The sequence below is a fragment of the Schistocerca piceifrons genome, unplaced genomic scaffold (assembly GCF_021461385.2).
Source record: "Schistocerca piceifrons isolate TAMUIC-IGC-003096 unplaced genomic scaffold, iqSchPice1.1 HiC_scaffold_1190, whole genome shotgun sequence".
Taxonomy (NCBI): Eukaryota; Metazoa; Arthropoda; class Insecta; order Orthoptera; family Acrididae; genus Schistocerca; species Schistocerca piceifrons.
In genome coordinates, this window is record NW_025727005.1 from 41,821 (window position 1) to 65,721 (window position 23,901).

A 23,901-nucleotide genomic window follows, 5' to 3' on the forward strand; every position below is an offset into this window, starting at 1 on the left:
GGCTGTATGTAGCGCGGTTCGTCAGCAGGGGGCGTAGCTCAGATGGTAGAGCGCTCGCTTAGCATGCGAGAGGTACTGGGATCGATACCCAGCGCCTCCAGAATTTTTAACACCCCAACATGCGCACACTGCCATGCAAGTGGAATAATTCACAGCCAGAAAATGTGTCAAGGCAGATACGAGCCAACGATTAGCAGCCACAATTGGCAAGCGTGCTGTAATGCGCACGAAGCACCCTCCTCCCACCACTACACATAATTTAGAAACAGTACAAGTGTTCCCATAAGATTCTCAAACCTATGTCGCAAAGATCAGCCTTGCGCCGAATTCACAAAAATCCCACTGCACATTCCAATTCTTGACGTGCAGTCGGCTGCTACTGGTGTTGCTAGTTGTGACTGCTGATGACAGATGCCGTAGCAATCAATTCATGGAGTGACTTGTATGTTTTGCGATACTCTGTCTCTGACAAGCAAGCAGAGGTGACATAGGCGCGAACACAGGAAGCTTGCAGCCCCTCGCTGCCTGCAGACACCGAACAGCCACACTAGGAGGGCGGCCTAAGTCGTAGGCGAAATGTGCTCATTCGCTTGTGTGCGACGTAAAGCTCTAAATAAGGCTGTCACTAGCGTGAGCGTTGCGTGAGCGTCGTGTAAAGTCGGAAAAGTCGTCTGCGTGGGTGAGTGCCATGTTTGGGGAGCGTTTCGTAGTTTGCGCAGTGCAATGGAGACGCGGAAAGTTGTTGTGGCCCAGTCTTTTGCAGTTGGACGACAAGAGTGGTACACAGTAGTAAAGTGCGAGGCAGTGAGTTGGCATGAACAGTCGAGTGCACAATGGGTCTTCAGATGTGCTTGTTACCTCAGGTGCTGTGTGATTGTCGACATGGAGTGAAAACGGAGCAACTTGTGACTGTCCCTTCAATTTAAGACGTTAAAAACGGACGGAATTTGCAGTCGTAATACCAGAGCATCGAAACTACTTGGAACTCTTGCGTATGTGAACGTGTCCGCGCCTTTGTACTCTGGTCCCTTCACCCCTGCAAACCAACCAACCATCGTGTCCGTGCACATAAGAGTAGCAAAGAACGGAGAACAGCGCAGCTTGGTTGTGCTTGGGGGCGTAGCTCAGTTGGTAGAGCGTTCGCTTTGCATGTGAAAGGTCCCGGGTTCAAGCCCCGGCGCCTCCATGTTTTGTGGTCAGTGCGTGGTAAGTGTTGGTCGCGGCGAGCCTAAAGGCACGCAAGATGTTGCAAAGCCAGCGTCACAGACTCGTATACTGACGTAAGGAGAGCAAGACGTAAATGTGAGGACCGGCTGTTGTCGAGGTGTCATCGAGTGCAAATCTGCCTTAGGTATAACGGCCTAACCTCAATGAAGTCTAGAGAGTGGACAACACGTTCGTCTACCTCAGAGCGTTGGCCGAACGCTATTTTCGACGTCGTGCGTGCCACTTTGATTTTGGCCAACTACGATTCGATACAGAATGCAGGAAACCTGAAAGACACCCTCACGGACACATTGAGAGTAGTGTTTGTCAGCGGAATAATGGGAATGCAAGGGTCTGTGTCATTGATATGGCTGTATGTAGGGCGGTTCGTCAGCAGGGGGCGTAGCTCAGATGGTAGAGCGCTCGCTTAGCATGCGAGAGGTACTGGGATCGATACCCAGCGCCTCCAGAATTTTTAACACCCCAACATGCGCACACTGCCATGCAAGTGGAATAATTCACAGCCAGAAAATGTGTCAAGGCAGATACGAGCCAACGATTAGCAGCCACAATTGGCAAGCGTGCTGTAATGCGCACGAAGCACCCTCCTCCCACCACTACACATAATTTAGAAACAGTACAAGTGTTCCCATAAGATTCTCAAACCTATGTCGCAAAGATCAGCCTTGCGCCGAATTCACAAAAATCCCACTGCACATTCCAATTCTTGACGTGCAGTCGGCTGCTACTGGTGTTGCTAGTTGTGACTGCTGATGACAGATGCCGTAGCAATCAATTCATGGAGTGACTTGTATGTTTTGCGATACTCTGTCTCTGACAAGCAAGCAGAGGTGACATAGGCGCGAACACAGGAAGCTTGCAGCCCCTCGCTGCCTGCAGACACCGAACAGCCACACTAGGAGGGCGGCCTAAGTCGTAGGCGAAATGTGCTCATTCGCTTGTGTGCGACGTCAAGCTCTAAATAAGGCTGTCACTAGCGTGAGCGTTGCGTGAGCGTCGTGTAAAGTCGGAAAAGTCGTCTGCGTGGGTGAGTGCCATGTTTGGGGAGCGTTTCGTAGTTTGCGCAGTGCAATGGAGACGCGGAAAGTTGTTGTGGCCCAGTCTTTTGCAGTTGGACGACAAGAGTGGTACACAGTAGTAAAGTGCGAGGCAGTGAGTTGGCATGAACAGTCGAGTGCACAATGGGTCTTCAGATGTGCTTGTTACCTCAGGTGCTGTGTGATTGTCGACATGGAGTGAAAACGGAGCAACTTGTGACTGTCCCTTCAATTTAAGACGTTAAAAACGGACGGAATTTGCAGTCGTAATACCAGAGCATCGAAACTACTTGGAACTCTTGCGTATGTGAACGTGTCCGCGCCTTTGTACTCTGGTCCCTTCACCCCTGCAAACCAACCAACCATCGTGTCCGTGCACATAAGAGTAGCAAAGAACGGAGAACAGCGCAGCTTGGTTGTGCTTGGGGGCGTAGCTCAGTTGGTAGAGCGTTCGCTTTGCATGTGAAAGGTCCCGGGTTCAAGCCCCGGCGCCTCCATGTTTTGTGGTCAGTGCGTGGTAAGTGTTGGTCGCGGCGAGCCTAAAGGCACGCAAGATGTTGCAAAGCCAGCGTCACAGACTCGTATACTGACGTAAGGAGAGCAAGACGTAAATGTGAGGACCGGCTGTTGTCGAGGTGTCATCGAGTGCAAATCTGCCTTAGGTATAACGGCCTAACCTCAATGAAGTCTAGAGAGTGGACAACACGTTCGTCTACCTCAGAGCGTTGGCCGAACGCTATTTTCGACGTCGTGCGTGCCACTTTGATTTTGGCCAACTACGATTCGATACAGAATGCAGGAAACCTGAAAGACACCCTCACGGACACATTGAGAGTAGTGTTTGTCAGCGGAATAATGGGAGTGCAAGGGTCTGTGTCATTGATATGGCTGTATGTAGGGCGGTTCGTCAGCAGGGGGCGTAGCTCAGATGGTAGAGCGCTCGCTTAGCATGCGAGAGGTACTGGGATCGATACCCAGCGCCTCCAGAATTTTTAACACCCCAACATGCGCACACTGCCATGCAAGTGGAATAATTCACAGCCAGAAAATGTGTCAAGGCAGATACGAGCCAACGATTAGCAGCCACAATTGGCAAGCGTGCTGTAATGCGCACGAAGCACCCTCCTCCCACCACTACACATAATTTAGAAACAGTACAAGTGTTCCCATAAGATTCTCAAACCTATGTCGCAAAGATCAGCCTTGCGCCGAATTCACAAAAATCCCACTGCACATTCCAATTCTTGACGTGCAGTCGGCTGCTACTGGTGTTGCTAGTTGTGACTGCTGATGACAGATGCCGTAGCAATCAATTCATGGAGTGACTTGTATGTTTTGCGATACTCTGTCTCTGACAAGCAAGCAGAGGTGACATAGGCGCGAACACAGGAAGCTTGCAGCCCCTCGCTGCCTGCAGACACCGAACAGCCACACTAGGAGGGCGGCCTAAGTCGTAGGCGAAATGTGCTCATTCGCTTGTGTGCGACGTCAAGCTCTAAATAAGGCTGTCACTAGCGTGAGCGTTGCGTGAGCGTCGTGTAAAGTCGGAAAAGTCGTCTGCGTGGGTGAGTGCCATGTTTGGGGAGCGTTTCGTAGTTTGCGCAGTGCAATGGAGACGCGGAAAGTTGTTGTGGCCCAGTCTTTTGCAGTTGGACGACAAGAGTGGTACACAGTAGTAAAGTGCGAGGCAGTGAGTTGGCATGAACAGTCGAGTGCACAATGGGTCTTCAGATGTGCTTGTTACCTCAGGTGCTGTGTGATTGTCGACATGGAGTGAAAACGGAGCAACTTGTGACTGTCCCTTCAATTTAAGACGTTAAAAACGGACGGAATTTGCAGTCGTAATACCAGAGCATCGAAACTACTTGGAACTCTTGCGTATGTGAACGTGTCCGCGCCTTTGTACTCTGGTCCCTTCACCCCTGCAAACCAACCAACCATCGTGTCCGTGCACATAAGAGTAGCAAAGAACGGAGAACAGCGCAGCTTGGTTGTGCTTGGGGGCGTAGCTCAGTTGGTAGAGCGTTCGCTTTGCATGTGAAAGGTCCCGGGTTCAAGCCCCGGCGCCTCCATGTTTTGTGGTCAGTGCGTGGTAAGTGTTGGTCGCGGCGAGCCTAAAGGCACGCAAGATGTTGCAAAGCCAGCGTCACAGACTCGTATACTGACGTAAGGAGAGCAAGACGTAAATGTGAGGACCGGCTGTTGTCGAGGTGTCATCGAGTGCAAATCTGCCTTAGGTATAACGGCCTAACCTCAATGAAGTCTAGAGAGTGGACAACACGTTCGTCTACCTCAGAGCGTTGGCCGAACGCTATTTTCGACGTCGTGCGTGCCACTTTGATTTTGGCCAACTACGATTCGATACAGAATGCAGGAAACCTGAAAGACACCCTCACGGACACATTGAGAGTAGTGTTTGTCAGCGGAATAATGGGAGTGCAAGGGTCTGTGTCATTGATATGGCTGTATGTAGGGCGGTTCGTCAGCAGGGGGCGTAGCTCAGATGGTAGAGCGCTCGCTTAGCATGCGAGAGGTACTGGGATCGATACCCAGCGCCTCCAGAATTTTTAACACCCCAACATGCGCACACTGCCATGCAAGTGGAATAATTCACAGCCAGAAAATGTGTCAAGGCAGATACGAGCCAACGATTAGCAGCCACAATTGGCAAGCGTGCTGTAATGCGCACGAAGCACCCTCCTCCCACCACTACACATAATTTAGAAACAGTACAAGTGTTCCCATAAGATTCTCAAACCTATGTCGCAAAGATCAGCCTTGCGCCGAATTCACAAAAATCCCACTGCACATTCCAATTCTTGACGTGCAGTCGGCTGCTACTGGTGTTGCTAGTTGTGACTGCTGATGACAGATGCCGTAGCAATCAATTCATGGAGTGACTTGTATGTTTTGCGATACTCTGTCTCTGACAAGCAAGCAGAGGTGACATAGGCGCGAACACAGGAAGCTTGCAGCCCCTCGCTGCCTGCAGACACCGAACAGCCACACTAGGAGGGCGGCCTAAGTCGTAGGCGAAATGTGCTCATTCGCTTGTGTGCGACGTCAAGCTCTAAATAAGGCTGTCACTAGCGTGAGCGTCGTGTAAAGTCGGAAAAGTCGTCTGCGTGGGTGAGTGCCATGTTTGGGGAGCGTTTCGTAGTTTGCGCAGTGCAATGGAGACGCGGAAAGTTGTTGTGGCCCAGTCTTTTGCAGTTGGACGACAAGAGTGGTACACAGTAGTAAAGTGCGAGGCAGTGAGTTGGCATGAACAGTCGAGTGCACAATGGGTCTTCAGATGTGCTTGTTACCTCAGGTGCTGTGTGATTGTCGACATGGAGTGAAAACGGAGCAACTTGTGACTGTCCCTTCAATTTAAGACGTTAAAAACGGACGGAATTTGCAGTCGTAATACCAGAGCATCGAAACTACTTGGAACTCTTGCGTATGTGAACGTGTCCGCGCCTTTGTACTCTGGTCCCTTCACCCCTGCAAACCAACCAACCATCGTGTCCGTGCACATAAGAGTAGCAAAGAACGGAGAACAGCGCAGCTTGGTTGTGCTTGGGGGCGTAGCTCAGTTGGTAGAGCGTTCGCTTTGCATGTGAAAGGTCCCGGGTTCAAGCCCCGGCGCCTCCATGTTTTGTGGTCAGTGCGTGGTAAGTGTTGGTCGCGGCGAGCCTAAAGGCACGCAAGATGTTGCAAAGCCAGCGTCACAGACTCGTATACTGACGTAAGGAGAGCAAGACGTAAATGTGAGGACCGGCTGTTGTCGAGGTGTCATCGAGTGCAAATCTGCCTTAGGTATAACGGCCTAACCTCAATGAAGTCTAGAGAGTGGACAACACGTTCGTCTACCTCAGAGCGTTGGCCGAACGCTATTTTCGACGTCGTGCGTGCCACTTTGATTTTGGCCAACTACGATTCGATACAGAATGCAGGAAACCTGAAAGACACCCTCACGGACACATTGAGAGTAGTGTTTGTCAGCGGAATAATGGGAGTGCAAGGGTCTGTGTCATTGATATGGCTGTATGTAGGGCGGTTCGTCAGCAGGGGGCGTAGCTCAGATGGTAGAGCGCTCGCTTAGCATGCGAGAGGTACTGGGATCGATACCCAGCGCCTCCAGAATTTTTAACACCCCAACATGCGCACACTGCCATGCAAGTGGAATAATTCACAGCCAGAAAATGTGTCAAGGCAGATACGAGCCAACGATTAGCAGCCACAATTGGCAAGCGTGCTGTAATGCGCACGAAGCACCCTCCTCCCACCACTACACATAATTTAGAAACAGTACAAGTGTTCCCATAAGATTCTCAAACCTATGTCGCAAAGATCAGCCTTGCGCCGAATTCACAAAAATCCCACTGCACATTCCAATTCTTGACGTGCAGTCGGCTGCTACTGGTGTTGCTAGTTGTGACTGCTGATGACAGATGCCGTAGCAATCAATTCATGGAGTGACTTGTATGTTTTGCGATACTCTGTCTCTGACAAGCAAGCAGAGGTGACATAGGCGCGAACACAGGAAGCTTGCAGCCCCTCGCTGCCTGCAGACACCGAACAGCCACACTAGGAGGGCGGCCTAAGTCGTAGGCGAAATGTGCTCATTCGCTTGTGTGCGACGTCAAGCTCTAAATAAGGCTGTCACTAGCGTGAGCGTCGTGTAAAGTCGGAAAAGTCGTCTGCGTGGGTGAGTGCCATGTTTGGGGAGCGTTTCGTAGTTTGCGCAGTGCAATGGAGACGCGGAAAGTTGTTGTGGCCCAGTCTTTTGCAGTTGGACGACAAGAGTGGTACACAGTAGTAAAGTGCGAGGCAGTGAGTTGGCATGAACAGTCGAGTGCACAATGGGTCTTCAGATGTGCTTGTTACCTCAGGTGCTGTGTGATTGTCGACATGGAGTGAAAACGGAGCAACTTGTGACTGTCCCTTCAATTTAAGACGTTAAAAACGGACGGAATTTGCAGTCGTAATACCAGAGCATCGAAACTACTTGGAACTCTTGCGTATGTGAACGTGTCCGCGCCTTTGTACTCTGGTCCCTTCACCCCTGCAAACCAACCAACCATCGTGTCCGTGCACATAAGAGTAGCAAAGAACGGAGAACAGCGCAGCTTGGTTGTGCTTGGGGGCGTAGCTCAGTTGGTAGAGCGTTCGCTTTGCATGTGAAAGGTCCCGGGTTCAAGCCCCGGCGCCTCCATGTTTTGTGGTCAGTGCGTGGTAAGTGTTGGTCGCGGCGAGCCTAAAGGCACGCAAGATGTTGCAAAGCCAGCGTCACAGACTCGTATACTGACGTAAGGAGAGCAAGACGTAAATGTGAGGACCGGCTGTTGTCGAGGTGTCATCGAGTGCAAATCTGCCTTAGGTATAACGGCCTAACCTCAATGAAGTCTAGAGAGTGGACAACACGTTCGTCTACCTCAGAGCGTTGGCCGAACGCTATTTTCGACGTCGTGCGTGCCACTTTGATTTTGGCCAACTACGATTCGATACAGAATGCAGGAAACCTGAAAGACACCCTCACGGACACATTGAGAGTAGTGTTTGTCAGCGGAATAATGGGAGTGCAAGGGTCTGTGTCATTGATATGGCTGTATGTAGGGCGGTTCGTCAGCAGGGGGCGTAGCTCAGATGGTAGAGCGCTCGCTTAGCATGCGAGAGGTACTGGGATCGATACCCAGCGCCTCCAGAATTTTTAACACCCCAACATGCGCACACTGCCATGCAAGTGGAATAATTCACAGCCAGAAAATGTGTCAAGGCAGATACGAGCCAACGATTAGCAGCCACAATTGGCAAGCGTGCTGTAATGCGCACGAAGCACCCTCCTCCCACCACTACACATAATTTAGAAACAGTACAAGTGTTCCCATAAGATTCTCAAACCTATGTCGCAAAGATCAGCCTTGCGCCGAATTCACAAAAATCCCACTGCACATTCCAATTCTTGACGTGCAGTCGGCTGCTACTGGTGTTGCTAGTTGTGACTGCTGATGACAGATGCCGTAGCAATCAATTCATGGAGTGACTTGTATGTTTTGCGATACTCTGTCTCTGACAAGCAAGCAGAGGTGACATAGGCGCGAACACAGGAAGCTTGCAGCCCCTCGCTGCCTGCAGACACCGAACAGCCACACTAGGAGGGCGGCCTAAGTCGTAGGCGAAATGTGCTCATTCGCTTGTGTGCGACGTCAAGCTCTAAATAAGGCTGTCACTAGCGTGAGCGTTGCGTGAGCGTCGTGTAAAGTCGGAAAAGTCGTCTGCGTGGGTGAGTGCCATGTTTGGGGAGCGTTTCGTAGTTTGCGCAGTGCAATGGAGACGCGGAAAGTTGTTGTGGCCCAGTCTTTTGCAGTTGGACGACAAGAGTGGTACACAGTAGTAAAGTGCGAGGCAGTGAGTTGGCATGAACAGTCGAGTGCACAATGGGTCTTCAGATGTGCTTGTTACCTCAGGTGCTGTGTGATTGTCGACATGGAGTGAAAACGGAGCAACTTGTGACTGTCCCTTCAATTTAAGACGTTAAAAACGGACGGAATTTGCAGTCGTAATACCAGAGCATCGAAACTACTTGGAACTCTTGCGTATGTGAACGTGTCCGCGCCTTTGTACTCTGGTCCCTTCACCCCTGCAAACCAACCAACCATCGTGTCCGTGCACATAAGAGTAGCAAAGAACGGAGAACAGCGCAGCTTGGTTGTGCTTGGGGGCGTAGCTCAGTTGGTAGAGCGTTCGCTTTGCATGTGAAAGGTCCCGGGTTCAAGCCCCGGCGCCTCCATGTTTTGTGGTCAGTGCGTGGTAAGTGTTGGTCGCGGCGAGCCTAAAGGCACGCAAGATGTTGCAAAGCCAGCGTCACAGACTCGTATACTGACGTAAGGAGAGCAAGACGTAAATGTGAGGACCGGCTGTTGTCGAGGTGTCATCGAGTGCAAATCTGCCTTAGGTATAACGGCCTAACCTCAATGAAGTCTAGAGAGTGGACAACACGTTCGTCTACCTCAGAGCGTTGGCCGAACGCTATTTTCGACGTCGTGCGTGCCACTTTGATTTTGGCCAACTACGATTCGATACAGAATGCAGGAAACCTGAAAGACACCCTCACGGACACATTGAGAGTAGTGTTTGTCAGCGGAATAATGGGAGTGCAAGGGTCTGTGTCATTGATATGGCTGTATGTAGGGCGGTTCGTCAGCAGGGGGCGTAGCTCAGATGGTAGAGCGCTCGCTTAGCATGCGAGAGGTACTGGGATCGATACCCAGCGCCTCCAGAATTTTTAACACCCCAACATGCGCACACTGCCATGCAAGTGGAATAATTCACAGCCAGAAAATGTGTCAAGGCAGATACGAGCCAACGATTAGCAGCCACAATTGGCAAGCGTGCTGTAATGCGCACGAAGCACCCTCCTCCCACCACTACACATAATTTAGAAACAGTACAAGTGTTCCCATAAGATTCTCAAACCTATGTCGCAAAGATCAGCCTTGCGCCGAATTCACAAAAATCCCACTGCACATTCCAATTCTTGACGTGCAGTCGGCTGCTACTGGTGTTGCTAGTTGTGACTGCTGATGACAGATGCCGTAGCAATCAATTCATGGAGTGACTTGTATGTTTTGCGATACTCTGTCTCTGACAAGCAAGCAGAGGTGACATAGGCGCGAACACAGGAAGCTTGCAGCCCCTCGCTGCCTGCAGACACCGAACAGCCACACTAGGAGGGCGGCCTAAGTCGTAGGCGAAATGTGCTCATTCGCTTGTGTGCGACGTCAAGCTCTAAATAAGGCTGTCACTAGCGTGAGCGTTGCGTGAGCGTCGTGTAAAGTCGGAAAAGTCGTCTGCGTGGGTGAGTGCCATGTTTGGGGAGCGTTTCGTAGTTTGCGCAGTGCAATGGAGACGCGGAAAGTTGTTGTGGCCCAGTCTTTTGCAGTTGGACGACAAGAGTGGTACACAGTAGTAAAGTGCGAGGCAGTGAGTTGGCATGAACAGTCGAGTGCACAATGGGTCTTCAGATGTGCTTGTTACCTCAGGTGCTGTGTGATTGTCGACATGGAGTGAAAACGGAGCAACTTGTGACTGTCCCTTCAATTTAAGACGTTAAAAACGGACGGAATTTGCAGTCGTAATACCAGAGCATCGAAACTACTTGGAACTCTTGCGTATGTGAACGTGTCCGCGCCTTTGTACTCTGGTCCCTTCACCCCTGCAAACCAACCAACCATCGTGTCCGTGCACATAAGAGTAGCAAAGAACGGAGAACAGCGCAGCTTGGTTGTGCTTGGGGGCGTAGCTCAGTTGGTAGAGCGTTCGCTTTGCATGTGAAAGGTCCCGGGTTCAAGCCCCGGCGCCTCCATGTTTTGTGGTCAGTGCGTGGTAAGTGTTGGTCGCGGCGAGCCTAAAGGCACGCAAGATGTTGCAAAGCCAGCGTCACAGACTCGTATACTGACGTAAGGAGAGCAAGACGTAAATGTGAGGACCGGCTGTTGTCGAGGTGTCATCGAGTGCAAATCTGCCTTAGGTATAACGGCCTAACCTCAATGAAGTCTAGAGAGTGGACAACACGTTCGTCTACCTCAGAGCGTTGGCCGAACGCTATTTTCGACGTCGTGCGTGCCACTTTGATTTTGGCCAACTACGATTCGATACAGAATGCAGGAAACCTGAAAGACACCCTCACGGACACATTGAGAGTAGTGTTTGTCAGCGGAATAATGGGAGTGCAAGGGTCTGTGTCATTGATATGGCTGTATGTAGGGCGGTTCGTCAGCAGGGGGCGTAGCTCAGATGGTAGAGCGCTCGCTTAGCATGCGAGAGGTACTGGGATCGATACCCAGCGCCTCCAGAATTTTTAACACCCCAACATGCGCACACTGCCATGCAAGTGGAATAATTCACAGCCAGAAAATGTGTCAAGGCAGATACGAGCCAACGATTAGCAGCCACAATTGGCAAGCGTGCTGTAATGCGCACGAAGCACCCTCCTCCCACCACTACACATAATTTAGAAACAGTACAAGTGTTCCCATAAGATTCTCAAACCTATGTCGCAAAGATCAGCCTTGCGCCGAATTCACAAAAATCCCACTGCACATTCCAATTCTTGACGTGCAGTCGGCTGCTACTGGTGTTGCTAGTTGTGACTGCTGATGACAGATGCCGTAGCAATCAATTCATGGAGTGACTTGTATGTTTTGCGATACTCTGTCTCTGACAAGCAAGCAGAGGTGACATAGGCGCGAACACAGGAAGCTTGCAGCCCCTCGCTGCCTGCAGACACCGAACAGCCACACTAGGAGGGCGGCCTAAGTCGTAGGCGAAATGTGCTCATTCGCTTGTGTGCGACGTCAAGCTCTAAATAAGGCTGTCACTAGCGTGAGCGTTGCGTGAGCGTCGTGTAAAGTCGGAAAAGTCGTCTGCGTGGGTGAGTGCCATGTTTGGGGAGCGTTTCGTAGTTTGCGCAGTGCAATGGAGACGCGGAAAGTTGTTGTGGCCCAGTCTTTTGCAGTTGGACGACAAGAGTGGTACACAGTAGTAAAGTGCGAGGCAGTGAGTTGGCATGAACAGTCGAGTGCACAATGGGTCTTCAGATGTGCTTGTTACCTCAGGTGCTGTGTGATTGTCGACATGGAGTGAAAACGGAGCAACTTGTGACTGTCCCTTCAATTTAAGACGTTAAAAACGGACGGAATTTGCAGTCGTAATACCAGAGCATCGAAACTACTTGGAACTCTTGCGTATGTGAACGTGTCCGCGCCTTTGTACTCTGGTCCCTTCACCCCTGCAAACCAACCAACCATCGTGTCCGTGCACATAAGAGTAGCAAAGAACGGAGAACAGCGCAGCTTGGTTGTGCTTGGGGGCGTAGCTCAGTTGGTAGAGCGTTCGCTTTGCATGTGAAAGGTCCCGGGTTCAAGCCCCGGCGCCTCCATGTTTTGTGGTCAGTGCGTGGTAAGTGTTGGTCGCGGCGAGCCTAAAGGCACGCAAGATGTTGCAAAGCCAGCGTCACAGACTCGTATACTGACGTAAGGAGAGCAAGACGTAAATGTGAGGACCGGCTGTTGTCGAGGTGTCATCGAGTGCAAATCTGCCTTAGGTATAACGGCCTAACCTCAATGAAGTCTAGAGAGTGGACAACACGTTCGTCTACCTCAGAGCGTTGGCCGAACGCTATTTTCGACGTCGTGCGTGCCACTTTGATTTTGGCCAACTACGATTCGATACAGAATGCAGGAAACCTGAAAGACACCCTCACGGACACATTGAGAGTAGTGTTTGTCAGCGGAATAATGGGAGTGCAAGGGTCTGTGTCATTGATATGGCTGTATGTAGGGCGGTTCGTCAGCAGGGGGCGTAGCTCAGATGGTAGAGCGCTCGCTTAGCATGCGAGAGGTACTGGGATCGATACCCAGCGCCTCCAGAATTTTTAACACCCCAACATGCGCACACTGCCATGCAAGTGGAATAATTCACAGCCAGAAAATGTGTCAAGGCAGATACGAGCCAACGATTAGCAGCCACAATTGGCAAGCGTGCTGTAATGCGCACGAAGCACCCTCCTCCCACCACTACACATAATTTAGAAACAGTACAAGTGTTCCCATAAGATTCTCAAACCTATGTCGCAAAGATCAGCCTTGCGCCGAATTCACAAAAATCCCACTGCACATTCCAATTCTTGACGTGCAGTCGGCTGCTACTGGTGTTGCTAGTTGTGACTGCTGATGACAGATGCCGTAGCAATCAATTCATGGAGTGACTTGTATGTTTTGCGATACTCTGTCTCTGACAAGCAAGCAGAGGTGACATAGGCGCGAACACAGGAAGCTTGCAGCCCCTCGCTGCCTGCAGACACCGAACAGCCACACTAGGAGGGCGGCCTAAGTCGTAGGCGAAATGTGCTCATTCGCTTGTGTGCGACGTCAAGCTCTAAATAAGGCTGTCACTAGCGTGAGCGTTGCGTGAGCGTCGTGTAAAGTCGGAAAAGTCGTCTGCGTGGGTGAGTGCCATGTTTGGGGAGCGTTTCGTAGTTTGCGCAGTGCAATGGAGACGCGGAAAGTTGTTGTGGCCCAGTCTTTTGCAGTTGGACGACAAGAGTGGTACACAGTAGTAAAGTGCGAGGCAGTGAGTTGGCATGAACAGTCGAGTGCACAATGGGTCTTCAGATGTGCTTGTTACCTCAGGTGCTGTGTGATTGTCGACATGGAGTGAAAACGGAGCAACTTGTGACTGTCCCTTCAATTTAAGACGTTAAAAACGGACGGAATTTGCAGTCGTAATACCAGAGCATCGAAACTACTTGGAACTCTTGCGTATGTGAACGTGTCCGCGCCTTTGTACTCTGGTCCCTTCACCCCTGCAAACCAACCAACCATCGTGTCCGTGCACATAAGAGTAGCAAAGAACGGAGAACAGCGCAGCTTGGTTGTGCTTGGGGGCGTAGCTCAGTTGGTAGAGCGTTCGCTTTGCATGTGAAAGGTCCCGGGTTCAAGCCCCGGCGCCTCCATGTTTTGTGGTCAGTGCGTGGTAAGTGTTGGTCGCGGCGAGCCTAAAGGCACGCAAGATGTTGCAAAGCCAGCGTCACAGACTCGTATACTGACGTAAGGAGAGCAAGACGTAAATGTGAGGACCGGCTGTTGTCGAGGTGTCATCGAGTGCAAATCTGCCTTAGGTATAACGGCCTAACCTCAATGAAGTCTAGAGAGTGGACAACACGTTCGTCTACCTCAGAGCGTTGGCCGAACGCTATTTTCGACGTCGTGCGTGCCACTTTGATTTTGGCCAACTACGATTCGATACAGAATGCAGGAAACCTGAAAGACACCCTCACGGACACATTGAGAGTAGTGTTTGTCAGCGGAATAATGGGAGTGCAAGGGTCTGTGTCATTGATATGGCTGTATGTAGGGCGGTTCGTCAGCAGGGGGCGTAGCTCAGATGGTAGAGCGCTCGCTTAGCATGCGAGAGGTACTGGGATCGATACCCAGCGCCTCCAGAATTTTTAACACCCCAACATGCGCACACTGCCATGCAAGTGGAATAATTCACAGCCAGAAAATGTGTCAAGGCAGATACGAGCCAACGATTAGCAGCCACAATTGGCAAGCGTGCTGTAATGCGCACGAAGCACCCTCCTCCCACCACTACACATAATTTAGAAACAGTACAAGTGTTCCCATAAGATTCTCAAACCTATGTCGCAAAGATCAGCCTTGCGCCGAATTCACAAAAATCCCACTGCACATTCCAATTCTTGACGTGCAGTCGGCTGCTACTGGTGTTGCTAGTTGTGACTGCTGATGACAGATGCCGTAGCAATCAATTCATGGAGTGACTTGTATGTTTTGCGATACTCTGTCTCTGACAAGCAAGCAGAGGTGACATAGGCGCGAACACAGGAAGCTTGCAGCCCCTCGCTGCCTGCAGACACCGAACAGCCACACTAGGAGGGCGGCCTAAGTCGTAGGCGAAATGTGCTCATTCGCTTGTGTGCGACGTCAAGCTCTAAATAAGGCTGTCACTAGCGTGAGCGTTGCGTGAGCGTCGTGTAAAGTCGGAAAAGTCGTCTGCGTGGGTGAGTGCCATGTTTGGGGAGCGTTTCGTAGTTTGCGCAGTGCAATGGAGACGCGGAAAGTTGTTGTGGCCCAGTCTTTTGCAGTTGGACGACAAGAGTGGTACACAGTAGTAAAGTGCGAGGCAGTGAGTTGGCATGAACAGTCGAGTGCACAATGGGTCTTCAGATGTGCTTGTTACCTCAGGTGCTGTGTGATTGTCGACATGGAGTGAAAACGGAGCAACTTGTGACTGTCCCTTCAATTTAAGACGTTAAAAACGGACGGAATTTGCAGTCGTAATACCAGAGCATCGAAACTACTTGGAACTCTTGCGTATGTGAACGTGTCCGCGCCTTTGTACTCTGGTCCCTTCACCCCTGCAAACCAACCAACCATCGTGTCCGTGCACATAAGAGTAGCAAAGAACGGAGAACAGCGCAGCTTGGTTGTGCTTGGGGGCGTAGCTCAGTTGGTAGAGCGTTCGCTTTGCATGTGAAAGGTCCCGGGTTCAAGCCCCGGCGCCTCCATGTTTTGTGGTCAGTGCGTGGTAAGTGTTGGTCGCGGCGAGCCTAAAGGCACGCAAGATGTTGCAAAGCCAGCGTCACAGACTCGTATACTGACGTAAGGAGAGCAAGACGTAAATGTGAGGACCGGCTGTTGTCGAGGTGTCATCGAGTGCAAATCTGCCTTAGGTATAACGGCCTAACCTCAATGAAGTCTAGAGAGTGGACAACACGTTCGTCTACCTCAGAGCGTTGGCCGAACGCTATTTTCGACGTCGTGCGTGCCACTTTGATTTTGGCCAACTACGATTCGATACAGAATGCAGGAAACCTGAAAGACACCCTCACGGACACATTGAGAGTAGTGTTTGTCAGCGGAATAATGGGAGTGCAAGGGTCTGTGTCATTGATATGGCTGTATGTAGGGCGGTTCGTCAGCAGGGGGCGTAGCTCAGATGGTAGAGCGCTCGCTTAGCATGCGAGAGGTACTGGGATCGATACCCAGCGCCTCCAGAATTTTTAACACCCCAACATGCGCACACTGCCATGCAAGTGGAATAATTCACAGCCAGAAAATGTGTCAAGGCAGATACGAGCCAACGATTAGCAGCCACAATTGGCAAGCGTGCTGTAATGCGCACGAAGCACCCTCCTCCCACCACTACACATAATTTAGAAACAGTACAAGTGTTCCCATAAGATTCTCAAACCTATGTCGCAAAGATCAGCCTTGCGCCGAATTCACAAAAATCCCACTGCACATTCCAATTCTTGACGTGCAGTCGGCTGCTACTGGTGTTGCTAGTTGTGACTGCTGATGACAGATGCCGTAGCAATCAATTCATGGAGTGACTTGTATGTTTTGCGATACTCTGTCTCTGACAAGCAAGCAGAGGTGACATAGGCGCGAACACAGGAAGCTTGCAGCCCCTCGCTGCCTGCAGACACCGAACAGCCACACTAGGAGGGCGGCCTAAGTCGTAGGCGAAATGTGCTCATTCGCTTGTGTGCGACGTCAAGCTCTAAATAAGGCTGTCACTAGCGTGAGCGTTGCGTGAGCGTCGTGTAAAGTCGGAAAAGTCGTCTGCGTGGGTGAGTGCCATGTTTGGGGAGCGTTTCGTAGTTTGCGCAGTGCAATGGAGACGCGGAAAGTTGTTGTGGCCCAGTCTTTTGCAGTTGGACGACAAGAGTGGTACACAGTAGTAAAGTGCGAGGCAGTGAGTTGGCATGAACAGTCGAGTGCACAATGGGTCTTCAGATGTGCTTGTTACCTCAGGTGCTGTGTGATTGTCGACATGGAGTGAAAACGGAGCAACTTGTGACTGTCCCTTCAATTTAAGACGTTAAAAACGGACGGAATTTGCAGTCGTAATACCAGAGCATCGAAACTACTTGGAACTCTTGCGTATGTGAACGTGTCCGCGCCTTTGTACTCTGGTCCCTTCACCCCTGCAAACCAACCAACCATCGTGTCCGTGCACATAAGAGTAGCAAAGAACGGAGAACAGCGCAGCTTGGTTGTGCTTGGGGGCGTAGCTCAGTTGGTAGAGCGTTCGCTTTGCATGTGAAAGGTCCCGGGTTCAAGCCCCGGCGCCTCCATGTTTTGTGGTCAGTGCGTGGTAAGTGTTGGTCGCGGCGAGCCTAAAGGCACGCAAGATGTTGCAAAGCCAGCGTCACAGACTCGTATACTGACGTAAGGAGAGCAAGACGTAAATGTGAGGACCGGCTGTTGTCGAGGTGTCATCGAGTGCAAATCTGCCTTAGGTATAACGGCCTAACCTCAATGAAGTCTAGAGAGTGGACAACACGTTCGTCTACCTCAGAGCGTTGGCCGAACGCTATTTTCGACGTCGTGCGTGCCACTTTGATTTTGGCCAACTACGATTCGATACAGAATGCAGGAAACCTGAAAGACACCCTCACGGACACATTGAGAGTAGTGTTTGTCAGCGGAATAATGGGAGTGCAAGGGTCTGTGTCATTGATATGGCTGTATGTAGGGCGGTTCGTCAGCAGGGGGCGTAGCTCAGATGGTAGAGCGCTCGCTTAGCATGCGAGAGGTACTGGGATCGATACCCAGCGCCTCCAGAATTTTTAACACCCCAACATGCGCACACTGCCATGCAAGTGGAATAATTCACAGCCAGAAAATGTGTCAAGGCAGATACGAGCCAACGATTAGCAGCCACAATTGGCAAGCGTGCTGTAATGCGCACGAAGCACCCTCCTCCCACCACTACACATAATTTAGAAACAGTACAAGTGTTCCCATAAGATTCTCAAACCTATGTCGCAAAGATCAGCCTTGCGCCGAATTCACAAAAATCCCACTGCACATTCCAATTCTTGACGTGCAGTCGGCTGCTACTGGTGTTGCTAGTTGTGACTGCTGATGACAGATGCCGTAGCAATCAATTCATGGAGTGACTTGTATGTTTTGCGATACTCTGTCTCTGACAAGCAAGCAGAGGTGACATAGGCGCGAACACAGGAAGCTTGCAGCCCCTCGCTGCCTGCAGACACCGAACAGCCACACTAGGAGGGCGGCCTAAGTCGTAGGCGAAATGTGCTCATTCGCTTGTGTGCGACGTCAAGCTCTAAATAAGGCTGTCACTAGCGTGAGCGTTGCGTGAGCGTCGTGTAAAGTCGGAAAAGTCGTCTGCGTGGGTGAGTGCCATGTTTGGGGAGCGTTTCGTAGTTTGCGCAGTGCAATGGAGACGCGGAAAGTTGTTGTGGCCCAGTCTTTTGCAGTTGGACGACAAGAGTGGTACACAGTAGTAAAGTGCGAGGCAGTGAGTTGGCATGAACAGTCGAGTGCACAATGGGTCTTCAGATGTGCTTGTTACCTCAGGTGCTGTGTGATTGTCGACATGGAGTGAAAACGGAGCAACTTGTGACTGTCCCTTCAATTTAAGACGTTAAAAACGGACGGAATTTGCAGTCGTAATACCAGAGCATCGAAACTACTTGGAACTCTTGCGTATGTGAACGTGTCCGCGCCTTTGTACTCTGGTCCCTTCACCCCTGCAAACCAACCAACCATCGTGTCCGTGCACATAAGAGTAGCAAAGAACGGAGAACAGCGCAGCTTGGTTGTGCTTGGGGGCGTAGCTCAGTTGGTAGAGCGTTCGCTTTGCATGTGAAAGGTCCCGGGTTCAAGCCCCGGCGCCTCCATGTTTTGTGGTCAGTGCGTGGTAAGTGTTGGTCGCGGCGAGCCTAAAGGCACGCAAGATGTTGCAAAGCCAGCGTCACAGACTCGTATACTGACGTAAGGAGAGCAAGACGTAAATGTGAGGACCGGCTGTTGTCGAGGTGTCATCGAGTGCAAATCTGCCTTAGGTATAACGGCCTAACCTCAATGAAGTCTAGAGAGTGGACAACACGTTCGTCTACCTCAGAGCGTTGGCCGAACGCTATTTTCGACGTCGTGCGTGCCACTTTGATTTTGGCCAACTACGATTCGATACAGAATGCAGGAAACCTGAAAGACACCCTCACGGACACATTGAGAGTAGTGTTTGTCAGCGGAATAATGGGAGTGCAAGGGTCTGTGTCATTGATATGGCTGTATGTAGGGCGGTTCGTCAGCAGGGGGCGTAGCTCAGATGGTAGAGCGCTCGCTTAGCATGCGAGAGGTACTGGGATCGATACCCAGCGCCTCCAGAATTTTTAACACCCCAACATGCGCACACTGCCATGCAAGTGGAATAATTCACAGCCAGAAAATGTGTCAAGGCAGATACGAGCCAACGATTAGCAGCCACAATTGGCAAGCGTGCTGTAATGCGCACGAAGCACCCTCCTCCCACCACTACACATAATTTAGAAACAGTACAAGTGTTCCCATAAGATTCTCAAACCTATGTCGCAAAGATCAGCCTTGCGCCGAATTCACAAAAATCCCACTGCACATTCCAATTCTTGACGTGCAGTCGGCTGCTACTGGTGTTGCTAGTTGTGACTGCTGATGACAGATGCCGTAGCAATCAATTCATGGAGTGACTTGTATGTTTTGCGATACTCTGTCTCTGACAAGCAAGCAGAGGTGACATAGGCGCGAACACAGGAAGCTTGCAGCCCCTCGCTGCCTGCAGACACCGAACAGCCACACTAGGAGGGCGGCCTAAGTCGTAGGCGAAATGTGCTCATTCGCTTGTGTGCGACGTCAAGCTCTAAATAAGGCTGTCACTAGCGTGAGCGTTGCGTGAGCGTCGTGTAAAGTCGGAAAAGTCGTCTGCGTGGGTGAGTGCCATGTTTGGGGAGCGTTTCGTAGTTTGCGCAGTGCAATGGAGACGCGGAAAGTTGTTGTGGCCCAGTCTTTTGCAGTTGGACGACAAGAGTGGTACACAGTAGTAAAGTGCGAGGCAGTGAGTTGGCATGAACAGTCGAGTGCACAATGGGTCTTCAGATGTGCTTGTTACCTCAGGTGCTGTGTGATTGTCGACATGGAGTGAAAACGGAGCAACTTGTGACTGTCCCTTCAATTTAAGACGTTAAAAACGGACGGAATTTGCAGTCGTAATACCAGAGCATCGAAACTACTTGGAACTCTTGCGTATGTGAACGTGTCCGCGCCTTTGTACTCTGGTCCCTTCACCCCTGCAAACCAACCAACCATCGTGTCCGTGCACATAAGAGTAGCAAAGAACGGAGAACAGCGCAGCTTGGTTGTGCTTGGGGGCGTAGCTCAGTTGGTAGAGCGTTCGCTTTGCATGTGAAAGGTCCCGGGTTCAAGCCCCGGCGCCTCCATGTTTTGTGGTCAGTGCGTGGTAAGTGTTGGTCGCGGCGAGCCTAAAGGCACGCAAGATGTTGCAAAGCCAGCGTCACAGACTCGTATACTGACGTAAGGAGAGCAAGACGTAAATGTGAGGACCGGCTGTTGTCGAGGTGTCATCGAGTGCAAATCTGCCTTAGGTATAACGGCCTAACCTCAATGAAGTCTAGAGAGTGGACAACACGTTCGTCTACCTCAGAGCGTTGGCCGAACGCTATTTTCGACGTCGTGCGTGCCACTTTGATTTTGGCCAACTACGATTCGATACAGAATGCAGGAAACCTGAAAGACACCCTCACGGACACATTGAGAGTAGTGTTTGTCAGCGGAATAATGGGAGTGCAAGGGTCTGTGTCATTGATATGGCTGTATGTAGGGCGGTTCGTCAGCAGGGGGCGTAGCTCAGATGGTAGAGCGCTCGCTTAGCATGCGAGAGGTACTGGGATCGATACCCAGCGCCTCCAGAATTTTTAACACCCCAACATGCGCACACTGCCATGCAAGTGGAATAATTCACAGCCAGAAAATGTGTCAAGGCAGATACGAGCCAACGATTAGCAGCCACAATTGGCAAGCGTGCTGTAATGCGCACGAAGCACCCTCCTCCCACCACTACACATAATTTAGAAACAGTACAAGTGTTCCCATAAGATTCTCAAACCTATGTCGCAAAGATCAGCCTTGCGCCGAATTCACAAAAATCCCACTGCACATTCCAATTCTTGACGTGCAGTCGGCTGCTACTGGTGTTGCTAGTTGTGACTGCTGATGACAGATGCCGTAGCAATCAATTCATGGAGTGACTTGTATGTTTTGCGATACTCTGTCTCTGACAAGCAAGCAGAGGTGACATAGGCGCGAACACAGGAAGCTTGCAGCCCCTCGCTGCCTGCAGACACCGAACAGCCACACTAGGAGGGCGGCCTAAGTCGTAGGCGAAATGTGCTCATTCGCTTGTGTGCGACGTCAAGCTCTAAATAAGGCTGTCACTAGCGTGAGCGTTGCGTGAGCGTCGTGTAAAGTCGGAAAAGTCGTCTGCGTGGGTGAGTGCCATGTTTGGGGAGCGTTTCGTAGTTTGCGCAGTGCAATGGAGACGCGGAAAGTTGTTGTGGCCCAGTCTTTTGCAGTTGGACGACAAGAGTGGTACACAGTAGTAAAGTGCGAGGCAGTGAGTTGGCATGAACAGTCGAGTGCACAATGGGTCTTCAGATGTGCTTGTTACCTCAGGTGCTGTGTGATTGTCGACATGGAGTGAAAACGGAGCAACTTGTGACTGTCCCTTCAATTTAAGACGTTAAAAACGGACGGAATTTGCAGTCGTAATACCAGAGCATCGAAACTACTTGGAACTCTTGCGTATGTGAACGTGTCCGCGCCTTTGTACTCTGGTCCCTTCACCCCTGCAAACCAACCAACCATCGTGTCCGTGCACATAAGAGTAGCAAAGAACGGAGAACAGCGCAGCTTGGTTGTGCTTGGGGGCGTAGCTCAGTTGGTAGAGCGTTCGCTTTGCATGTGAAAGGTCCCGGGTTCAAGCCCCGGCGCCTCCATGTTTTGTGGTCAGTGCGTGGTAAGTGTTGGTCGCGGCGAGCCTAAAGGCACGCAAGATGTTGCAAAGCCAGCGTCACAGACTCGTATACTGACGTAAGGAGAGCAAGACGTAAATGTGAGGACCGGCTGTTGTCGAGGTGTCATCGAGTGCAAATCTGCCTTAGGTATAACGGCCTAACCTCAATGAAGTCTAGAGAGTGGACAACAACGTTCGTCTACCTCAGAGCGTTGGCCGAACGCTATTTTCGACGTCGTGCGTGCCACTTTGATTTTGGCCAACTACGATTCGATACAGAATGCAGGAAACCTGAAAGACACCCTCACGGACACATTGAGAGTAGTGTTTGTCAGCGGAATAATGGGAGTGCAAGGGTCTGTGTCATTGATATGGCTGTATGTAGGGCGGTTCGTCAGCAGGGGGCGTAGCTCAGATGGTAGAGCGCTCGCTTAGGCATGCGAGAGGTACTGGGATCGATACCCAGCGCCTCCAGAATTTTTAACACCCCAACATGCGCACACTGCCATGCAAGTGGAATAATTCACAGCCAGAAAATGTGTCAAGGCAGATACGAGCCAACGATTAGCAGCCACAATTGGCAAGCGTGCTGTAATGCGCACGAAGCACCCTCCTCCCACCACTACACATAATTTAGAAACAGTACAAGTGTTCCCATAAGATTCTCAAACCTATGTCGCAAAGATCAGCCTTGCGCCGAATTCACAAAAATCCCACTGCACATTCCAATTCTTGACGTGCAGTCGGCTGCTACTGGTGTTGCTAGTTGTGACTGCTGATGACAGATGCCGTAGCAATCAATTCATGGAGTGACTTGTATGTTTTGCGATACTCTGTCTCTGACAAGCAAGCAGAGGTGACATAGGCGCGAACACAGGAAGCTTGCAGCCCCTCGCTGCCTGCAGACACCGAACAGCCACACTAGGAGGGCGGCCTAAGTCGTAGGCGAAATGTGCTCATTCGCTTGTGTGCGACGTCAAGCTCTAAATAAGGCTGTCACTAGCGTGAGCGTTGCGTGAGCGTCGTGTAAAGTCGGAAAAGTCGTCTGCGTGGGTGAGTGCCATGTTTGGGGAGCGTTTCGTAGTTTGCGCAGTGCAATGGAGACGCGGAAAGTTGTTGTGGCCCAGTCTTTTGCAGTTGGACGACAAGAGTGGTACACAGTAGTAAAGTGCGAGGCAGTGAGTTGGCATGAACAGTCGAGTGCACAATGGGTCTTCAGATGTGCTTGTTACCTCAGGTGCTGTGTGATTGTCGACATGGAGTGAAAACGGAGCAACTTGTGACTGTCCCTTCAATTTAAGACGTTAAAAACGGACGGAATTTGCAGTCGTAATACCAGAGCATCGAAACTACTTGGAACTCTTGCGTATGTGAACGTGTCCGCGCCTTTGTACTCTGGTCCCTTCACCCCTGCAAACCAACCAACCATCGTGTCCGTGCACATAAGAGTAGCAAAGAACGGAGAACAGCGCAGCTTGGTTGTGCTTGGGGGCGTAGCTCAGTTGGTAGAGCGTTCGCTTTGCATGTGAAAGGTCCCGGGTTCAAGCCCCGGCGCCTCCATGTTTTGTGGTCAGTGCGTGGTAAGTGTTGGTCGCGGCGAGCCTAAAGGCACGCAAGATGTTGCAAAGCCAGCGTCACAGACTCGTATACTGACGTAAGGAGAGCAAGACGTAAATGTGAGGACCGGCTGTTGTCGAGGTGTCATCGAGTGCAAATCTGCCTTAGGTATAACGGCCTAACCTCAATGAAGTCTAGAGAGTGGACAACACGTTCGTCTACCTCAGAGCGTTGGCCGAACGCTATTTTCGACGTCGTGCGTGCCACTTTGATTTTGGCCAACTACGATTCGATACAGAATGCAGGAAACCTGAAAGACACCCTCACGGACACATTGAGAGTAGTGTTTGTCAGCGGAATAATGGGAGTGCAAGGGTCTGTGTCATTGATATGGCTGTATGTAGGGCGGTTCGTCAGCAGGGGGCGTAGCTCAGATGGTAGAGCGCTCGCTTAGCATGCGAGAGGTACTGGGATCGATACCCAGCGCCTCCAGAATTTTTAACACCCCAACATGCGCACACTGCCATGCAAGTGGAATAATTCACAGCCAGAAAATGTGTCAAGGCAGATACGAGCCAACGATTAGCAGCCACAATTGGCAAGCGTGCTGTAATGCGCACGAAGCACCCTCCTCCCACCACTACACATAATTTAGAAACAGTACAAGTGTTCCCATAAGATTCTCAAA

The 23,901-nt window shown here is 51.0% G+C and overlaps 30 non-coding genes across 30 annotated transcripts; all 30 read left to right on the forward strand.

The window, feature by feature from the left end:
- Positions 1 to 27: 27 nt before the first annotated feature.
- On the forward strand, positions 28 to 100 carry Trnaa-agc. Its single transcript has one exon. It is a non-coding gene; the product is annotated as a tRNA-Ala (tRNA).
- A 1,013-nt stretch (positions 101 to 1,113) lies between these two features.
- Positions 1,114 to 1,186, forward strand: Trnaa-ugc. The gene has a single exon. It is a non-coding gene; the product is annotated as a tRNA-Ala (tRNA).
- A 416-nt stretch (positions 1,187 to 1,602) lies between these two features.
- On the forward strand, positions 1,603 to 1,675 carry Trnaa-agc. Its single transcript has one exon. It is a non-coding gene; the product is annotated as a tRNA-Ala (tRNA).
- Positions 1,676 to 2,688: 1,013 nt separating this feature from the next.
- Trnaa-ugc lies at positions 2,689 to 2,761 on the forward strand. Its single transcript has one exon. It is a non-coding gene; the product is annotated as a tRNA-Ala (tRNA).
- Positions 2,762 to 3,177: 416 nt separating this feature from the next.
- Trnaa-agc lies at positions 3,178 to 3,250 on the forward strand. The gene has a single exon. It is a non-coding gene; the product is annotated as a tRNA-Ala (tRNA).
- Positions 3,251 to 4,263: 1,013 nt separating this feature from the next.
- Positions 4,264 to 4,336, forward strand: Trnaa-ugc. Its single transcript has one exon. It is a non-coding gene; the product is annotated as a tRNA-Ala (tRNA).
- Positions 4,337 to 4,752: 416 nt separating this feature from the next.
- On the forward strand, positions 4,753 to 4,825 carry Trnaa-agc. Its single transcript has one exon. It is a non-coding gene; the product is annotated as a tRNA-Ala (tRNA).
- Positions 4,826 to 5,827: 1,002 nt separating this feature from the next.
- Trnaa-ugc lies at positions 5,828 to 5,900 on the forward strand. The gene has a single exon. It is a non-coding gene; the product is annotated as a tRNA-Ala (tRNA).
- A 416-nt stretch (positions 5,901 to 6,316) lies between these two features.
- Positions 6,317 to 6,389, forward strand: Trnaa-agc. Its single transcript has one exon. It is a non-coding gene; the product is annotated as a tRNA-Ala (tRNA).
- A 1,002-nt stretch (positions 6,390 to 7,391) lies between these two features.
- On the forward strand, positions 7,392 to 7,464 carry Trnaa-ugc. Its single transcript has one exon. It is a non-coding gene; the product is annotated as a tRNA-Ala (tRNA).
- A 416-nt stretch (positions 7,465 to 7,880) lies between these two features.
- On the forward strand, positions 7,881 to 7,953 carry Trnaa-agc. Its single transcript has one exon. It is a non-coding gene; the product is annotated as a tRNA-Ala (tRNA).
- A 1,013-nt stretch (positions 7,954 to 8,966) lies between these two features.
- On the forward strand, positions 8,967 to 9,039 carry Trnaa-ugc. The gene has a single exon. It is a non-coding gene; the product is annotated as a tRNA-Ala (tRNA).
- A 416-nt stretch (positions 9,040 to 9,455) lies between these two features.
- On the forward strand, positions 9,456 to 9,528 carry Trnaa-agc. Its single transcript has one exon. It is a non-coding gene; the product is annotated as a tRNA-Ala (tRNA).
- A 1,013-nt stretch (positions 9,529 to 10,541) lies between these two features.
- Trnaa-ugc lies at positions 10,542 to 10,614 on the forward strand. The gene has a single exon. It is a non-coding gene; the product is annotated as a tRNA-Ala (tRNA).
- Positions 10,615 to 11,030: 416 nt separating this feature from the next.
- Trnaa-agc lies at positions 11,031 to 11,103 on the forward strand. Its single transcript has one exon. It is a non-coding gene; the product is annotated as a tRNA-Ala (tRNA).
- Positions 11,104 to 12,116: 1,013 nt separating this feature from the next.
- Positions 12,117 to 12,189, forward strand: Trnaa-ugc. Its single transcript has one exon. It is a non-coding gene; the product is annotated as a tRNA-Ala (tRNA).
- A 416-nt stretch (positions 12,190 to 12,605) lies between these two features.
- Trnaa-agc lies at positions 12,606 to 12,678 on the forward strand. The gene has a single exon. It is a non-coding gene; the product is annotated as a tRNA-Ala (tRNA).
- A 1,013-nt stretch (positions 12,679 to 13,691) lies between these two features.
- Positions 13,692 to 13,764, forward strand: Trnaa-ugc. Its single transcript has one exon. It is a non-coding gene; the product is annotated as a tRNA-Ala (tRNA).
- Positions 13,765 to 14,180: 416 nt separating this feature from the next.
- Positions 14,181 to 14,253, forward strand: Trnaa-agc. Its single transcript has one exon. It is a non-coding gene; the product is annotated as a tRNA-Ala (tRNA).
- A 1,013-nt stretch (positions 14,254 to 15,266) lies between these two features.
- On the forward strand, positions 15,267 to 15,339 carry Trnaa-ugc. The gene has a single exon. It is a non-coding gene; the product is annotated as a tRNA-Ala (tRNA).
- Positions 15,340 to 15,755: 416 nt separating this feature from the next.
- Trnaa-agc lies at positions 15,756 to 15,828 on the forward strand. Its single transcript has one exon. It is a non-coding gene; the product is annotated as a tRNA-Ala (tRNA).
- A 1,013-nt stretch (positions 15,829 to 16,841) lies between these two features.
- Trnaa-ugc lies at positions 16,842 to 16,914 on the forward strand. Its single transcript has one exon. It is a non-coding gene; the product is annotated as a tRNA-Ala (tRNA).
- Positions 16,915 to 17,330: 416 nt separating this feature from the next.
- On the forward strand, positions 17,331 to 17,403 carry Trnaa-agc. The gene has a single exon. It is a non-coding gene; the product is annotated as a tRNA-Ala (tRNA).
- Positions 17,404 to 18,416: 1,013 nt separating this feature from the next.
- On the forward strand, positions 18,417 to 18,489 carry Trnaa-ugc. Its single transcript has one exon. It is a non-coding gene; the product is annotated as a tRNA-Ala (tRNA).
- A 416-nt stretch (positions 18,490 to 18,905) lies between these two features.
- Positions 18,906 to 18,978, forward strand: Trnaa-agc. The gene has a single exon. It is a non-coding gene; the product is annotated as a tRNA-Ala (tRNA).
- A 1,013-nt stretch (positions 18,979 to 19,991) lies between these two features.
- Trnaa-ugc lies at positions 19,992 to 20,064 on the forward strand. Its single transcript has one exon. It is a non-coding gene; the product is annotated as a tRNA-Ala (tRNA).
- A 416-nt stretch (positions 20,065 to 20,480) lies between these two features.
- Trnaa-agc lies at positions 20,481 to 20,553 on the forward strand. Its single transcript has one exon. It is a non-coding gene; the product is annotated as a tRNA-Ala (tRNA).
- Positions 20,554 to 21,566: 1,013 nt separating this feature from the next.
- Trnaa-ugc lies at positions 21,567 to 21,639 on the forward strand. The gene has a single exon. It is a non-coding gene; the product is annotated as a tRNA-Ala (tRNA).
- Positions 21,640 to 23,143: 1,504 nt separating this feature from the next.
- Positions 23,144 to 23,216, forward strand: Trnaa-ugc. The gene has a single exon. It is a non-coding gene; the product is annotated as a tRNA-Ala (tRNA).
- A 416-nt stretch (positions 23,217 to 23,632) lies between these two features.
- On the forward strand, positions 23,633 to 23,705 carry Trnaa-agc. The gene has a single exon. It is a non-coding gene; the product is annotated as a tRNA-Ala (tRNA).
- Positions 23,706 to 23,901: the final 196 nt, after the last annotated feature.